A 6000-nucleotide genomic window follows, 5' to 3' on the forward strand; every position below is an offset into this window, starting at 1 on the left:
TCATGGCGTTCTGCCACTCCAGCTGTCAATCACAGGCGAGGTTGTCAACGTGGTGAATGAATGATCATCCGTTCTGTCTTCTTCTGGTCAGAACACCTCAAATGTTAATATTCAAATGCACAAAGCCCTAGCGCCCGCTTTCCTTGAATCAGTCCTAATTCCTAATCAGTTTCTCTCTTCTCTCGCTCTCTTTCTCTTTCTCTCTCCCTCTTTGCAACTGCTGCACTGAAGGGAGATTAGAGAGGAGGGTTAAAAAAATGTCTGTCTGAGTTTGTCTTAAAGGAGCCACGATCGATGCTGCCCGCTTGCAGTCGCCGTGCGTGTGTAAAGTGTGTGTTGCACAGGCGGAGAGGTGGATTCCGACCAGAATGCTAGAACCCGGAAGTAGTGGTGGCCATAACAGGTCGCGTCTTACACAATGCATTGGGCTGCAGCAAGTAGGCTCCTCGGCAGGGGTGGGTGCGCGAAGCGAGCTCTGGCCGCACTGGAGAGGCAGAAAGGCGCTCCATGAATTCGCACGCCCAGGCACTAACACCACACACCCAGGGCACATGCACACAAATGCAGGCTGCAGCTCCCGACCCGCCGGCTTTACGTCCCCTTCCAGCCTCTCTTCCCAAAGCGGACTCTTGAAATAAATCGGGAATTAAACGTAGGGCAGGCAGATGCCGGAGTTAATTCGCTCAGGGCTCCGCTCATGAAAGACTTCAAGACTTTCCTCGAAATTATTGGGGTCTGCCAGTATTTTTCGGGGTGGGGGGTGATGCCAAAAGTACTGGATTCTCTGCTAGACTCCCAGAGGAGAAAAGTCAAAGCCAGAGCAAGAAGAGGAGCTGGAGCTGGATTGGGGAAGGTTCAGCTCAGGAGTCCCGAGAACGTGGGGTAGCGGTCGACTGGGCGTTCTGCAGACCCAGATTAGAGGTTTTCTTTTCTTTTCTTTTGGTTTGGGTTTTTTCTTACTTTCTTTTTTTCTCCCCCCGCTGTCAGAAGTGGACGTACGGCTGGAGGAAAGGAAATGCTTGCATTTTGTCACTTTGGGTCCGGACGCCCCCACCTTCTCTCCCTGGCAGCCCTCAGCCCCGGCCTCGGCGCGAAGTGAGGGAGGAAGGGAGGGAACAATGAGCCCAGAGCTGGGAATGTGCCCCCAGCGCTTGTTTACAAACACCGAGCTATTTGTGACCGCCGGGGAGCGAAACTCAACGCTGGCACCCAGCAGCCAGATCTCGCGGGCGGCCGGGGCCTGGGAGCCCTGGGACCCGAGGCTCTTCCTCGGTCGCGCAGTCCGCAAGGTTAGCCGTGCGCCCGGGGCGCGGCGAGGCTGCAGAGCTCGGCTGCGCTGCGGCCGGGGCTGCCTTTGTCTGGGCGACGCCGAGGGGCTCCAGCCTCGGCCTTGCTCGGGCCTGGAGACGCTGTGCCCCCCTTAGCTCCTTCAGCGGCGACGCCCGGCGCCGGCCTCCCAGACTTCCATCCCTCCGTTTGTCTATCTCCGAACCCGGCCCCGGGAAAACTCCCAGTTCCAAAGGAAAAGAAATCCACTTCGGAAGCTGAGATTTCAGACAAAAGCTGACCCTGCCCACAACTTGAAGTCTCCAACCAGCCAGTGGTTTTTAACTTTCTCTCTTGAAATACCACACCCTGGACTTAAAATTGGGTTTTGATTCTTTTTATTTCTCACTCCGCGCTTGTCTTCAGTTACTCTATTTAGTGGGGGTTATTTTACTCTTTACGTTTCTGCGCCTGGCTCTCCAGGCTTAGATAGCTCAGTCTCAGTAGCTCTCAGAGCAGCTGGAAACCTCACATCCCAGGCAGGGCTCTCAGCTCGCTGGGCTCGGAGAGGATCCCCCCCACCCCCCAGCTAAAACCTCGCAGAAAACTCCCCCTGCGGTCGACTGGAAAATGAGCTCACCCAAATCTCGGTAGGCAGCCGTGGAGAGAGCTCCGCCAATCGGAAGGCGTCCCCGCCCAGGCAGCAGCGCATTGGCTGCGGGGAAAATCAATTATCAAATAATCGATCAGCAGGGAGCTTCGATCTGCTGGGAATGCAAACTGCCATTCCGGATTCCCGCCCTGAAGGTGGCCAAAAGGCTCTCTCCCCCAAAGCAGCCAGCCCGCGCTCCCATTGCTCCCGCCCCCATCCCACCGCCAGCTGCGGACCGAACCCTCACCCCAGGGGCCGAGGAAGGTTTTGAGGAGAGTTCTGAAAAAAGATTAGGGGGCTTCCTTCACGCAGAGATTGTTTGGAAAAAGGTTAGCATCTCTGAAACATACTGAAGCCAACTCTTAAGTTCAAAGTCTTAGACCTGTTTCCATTCTTCAGGCAATACCCAAGTTTCTCATGAGTGGGCTTCTGCTGAACAGGGGACACAGGGTAAACATTAGAACCTAGAGCTGGAATCCGGTTCCACCGAGCAATGGAGCCTCCTAGGCAGCATCCACAGCTTTTAGCAGACTAGAAGAGTCAGCTCCGGGCAAGTTCACCCCAGCAGCAGTGCGTGTGGGTTAAGCCTAGTAGACCAGGCTTGCCGGCCTCCAGCAAAGCACTCCGCCCCCAACAACGAACACCTGAAGGGCTGACTTATGTTCACCCCAAACCTTCAATGGGCTTTGCCTTGAAAGAGATCCAACTGTTTAAAACAATAAAAGGCCCCACGACCCCTCATCATGTGCCTGTGTCTCCTCTCTGACTCCTTTTTGTCTCTACACTCAAGTTTGAAACCTTTACTTTTTTCCTATCACATTCTTGTGCCCTCTCCTTGCAAAAACACCCCGCTGGGTCGTTTGGAAGGTTTATGAAGACTTGTGCATCAAAACCAGGCAATAGAAGAGCCTCGATTTGCCTTCTGCTTCCCAAAAGGAGATTTTCCCCAAGTTTCAGGAAGCTGAGTCAGCTGGGCCAAACAGCATACTTCTCTGTGGATTATAGAACCCACTGGAGCTGTGCAGACAGCCTGAAAGCCCTTCCCCTGCTCCAGACCAATGCGGCCCACACCTGAGTGGTGGTCTACAGCTGCTGTGTCTTGCCCGGTGTGAGTGTCATCACCCCCAAGAGGCCTAAGCACCAGCGAGATTCCCAGGAAGTGGGGTGTTGGGGTGTTGAGAAAGACACTCAAACCAGACACCACACTGGGCATGTCTGTGTTTACAACCCTTAAATGAATCACAAGGGAAACTGTCTAAGTGCAATTTAACTGGGAGAAATTTACTGTAAGATACACGTAGATGGCCTAGTCCCTAAGAGCCCAAGGGAGTCTCAGGCAGACTTAACTCCGTGGGAAGGTTTTCAAGTTTGGAAAAGGTCAGTTTTGGAAAACTACATGTTTTTGAGACTAGGATTTATTTGGAGTTCTTGCTTTTCAGTAAATTATTTTGTTTACCAGTCTAGGTGGCAAAGGAACTTACAGGTAAGAAACTTTTCAACCCTAAGCACAATCTTCAAAGCAAAGACAAGGCTGTTTTTTTTTTTTTAAGTGATGTGTCCCGTTACCTTTAAAACATACTTTAATTACCTACCAACTGGTTTTCCCTTAAAGGTGGGGATAGTTTGAACGCTTCAGCTTAAAATAAAGCCCCACTGGTTTTGAAAAAACGTCCCACTTAAGAATGTGAACCTGAACTACTTGCAGGCCTTCATAGATTACTTCTGAACAACTGGGCAAGGAAAACACTTTTACAATGTAATTACAGTAGTATGAATTGTTTGCCCAAACCTCATTCTGGATAAGAATTTTACAGTTAGCAAACAGTTATTACAGTTGGGGCTTGCGGAGAGAAATTGCATATGTATAGAATTGTAAGATAGTAGCCATAAAAAAAAAAAAACCTAGCAAGGCAGCAATCAATCATCTATTAAAAGGAAAGGTGAAGAGGCAGTTCAGTATCTCGGAAAGTTTCTGTGACATAAATTACAGCAGTATGTGTGCTGTTCTGGATGTCCCTAACCCTAAGTTTGTTCCAGATGCTTCCTTTTAAAAGACAGCAGGATTCTGATTTTTGCAGAAAACTGCTGGTGTTCAGTTCTAGCTGGTGTCTCTGCTCTTCAGATGCAGCACTTCTGTTTTCTCTTTTCCTTTCATGGCTCACAGTATCTTCCCAAAGATAGAATTCAGGGACTCAGAAAGAGGCAGTCTGAGCTCTTGGTCCCTATTGTTTATCCCTTACCCTGTTGGGAGGCCTCTAAAGCAAGCAGTGTTCATCTTGGCTGTTGGTAGGCAGAGAAATTCCTCTAACTTTTTGTTCTCCTGTGAGGAACTCTCTGCAAAGTTCATATCCTGAACTGGGCTTTTGTTTCAAAAGTTCCTACTGATGAGTCAGACTTAAACTTCTCAAATTTAAAGAGGCACCTCTGAAGGCAAAGTGTGTGTGTGTGTGTGTGTGTGTGTGTGTGTTTGTGTGTGTGTTTGCCAACCCAACACAAACAAAGTCCTGTTAATCAATGGAGTTTGGCAGCTGTGTTCACAAAATGATAACTGTTTATCATCTGTCACCTCACTTTAAGATGCCTGTTAAAATGTTGTGGTTGCTCTTGATGTTCTCCTGGAGTGTGGGGGCTTGGGATCTGTACTTCAAGAAAAATATTATCAGTTCTCTGCCCTCCAAATAGCCCCCCCCCCCGCATTAGCATTTGCATTAAAAAAAAACAGAAATGAGGGCAGTTTAAAGAAAATGGATTTGAAATCTAGGAGAGATAACAGAGGAATGCCGGTGATAAGACTGATGGGGGAACACTACCAGGAATGTTAGGCTAATGGGTGACTTGGAGGAAGCTGAAATCCGCTATTTTAGAAGGCTATTACAGGGAGAAACCTGGCTAGGTGATAGGAAAGAGGGTTTAAAGGGCAGGATTAGGGAGGACGTTAATCAAGCGTCCCAAAGCAATCCAGGCCACAGGGCTGGGAGAATTGTTTACCACATTTTGCTTCAAAAAAAACAAAGACTGTCTGGGTCCAGTTCACAAGTCAATGAGAGGTCAGATTCGGCTCTCTGACCGTCACAGGGAAAATGCCTGACTCACTATCTACCGGCTGCCTAACAAAAGTCCAGGAAAAACAAACGCTGGGATCCTGGTTGCTTTCCTTACTACTTTTCTATTTCAAATCATTAAAATGCTTTGGTCTCTAGAGAGGGGGAAACTACACTGGTTAACATAATTACCAGCTCTGACATTTTCAGAACTTATAGAGGTCTTTTATTAATTAAATAGAGGGCTTAATAAAATATTCCTAATAAAATTTATGGTTGTCTTAAAACTTTCTAAACAGTGCTATAAATTCTTAATAAAATTAACTGGGAAATGAGTTATTAGCCTACACTTTGCCTTCCTCAAACCTAGACAGGGTCTGCAGAGTAGAAAGAAATGGAGATTTTTTTAAATAATAAATATTAGGCAAATTTTATATTTTGCCTAATATAAAGAGGCCCTAACTATTATCTCTGGTGGTCTTAGCTTTCAAAACCCCTCAAAGTTGCACCGAAAAGTTCAAGAGAATTTCTCTCCTTTATAGCATGCTACATACGCACGTGTAAACAAACTCATTTAAAACACAATGCTCATTGTCTAGGGCTGAGCTTTGTGTTGAATATAATAAAGAACATAGAAGTATAAGACAAGTCTAACATGAAAATTTGAAGGACCAAGTTGCAAAGGCTTTACCCATTAGAAGTTAAGTAAAACTGAGGCTCCTCATTTTTTTAAACTTTGCTCTCTCAATTTAATTTCCTTACAAGTAGCTTTTAGTTAGTAAAATCTGCAATAAGATGTTTCTCTTCATTTATAACCATTAATGTGGTTTTTTTTTTTTTGAAGGAAATGCATCTGTTGAACAAATACACAAAAAGTTTTCATGTGATTCCATGTCAAAGTTTTGCAAAGTTAATTTTGGTTTTGTTCTCTGCTTCACTGGTGCATTCAGTGCTGGCTGCCTAGCTGTCTAAACGAACAGGTCACTGGTATCCAAATATAACCAAACCTCCTAGGATTGTTCAGTATTTAAACGCTTGATC

The sequence above is a fragment of the Micromys minutus genome (genome assembly GCF_963924665.1).
Source record: "Micromys minutus genome assembly, chromosome: 1".
Taxonomy (NCBI): domain Eukaryota; kingdom Metazoa; phylum Chordata; class Mammalia; order Rodentia; family Muridae; genus Micromys; species Micromys minutus.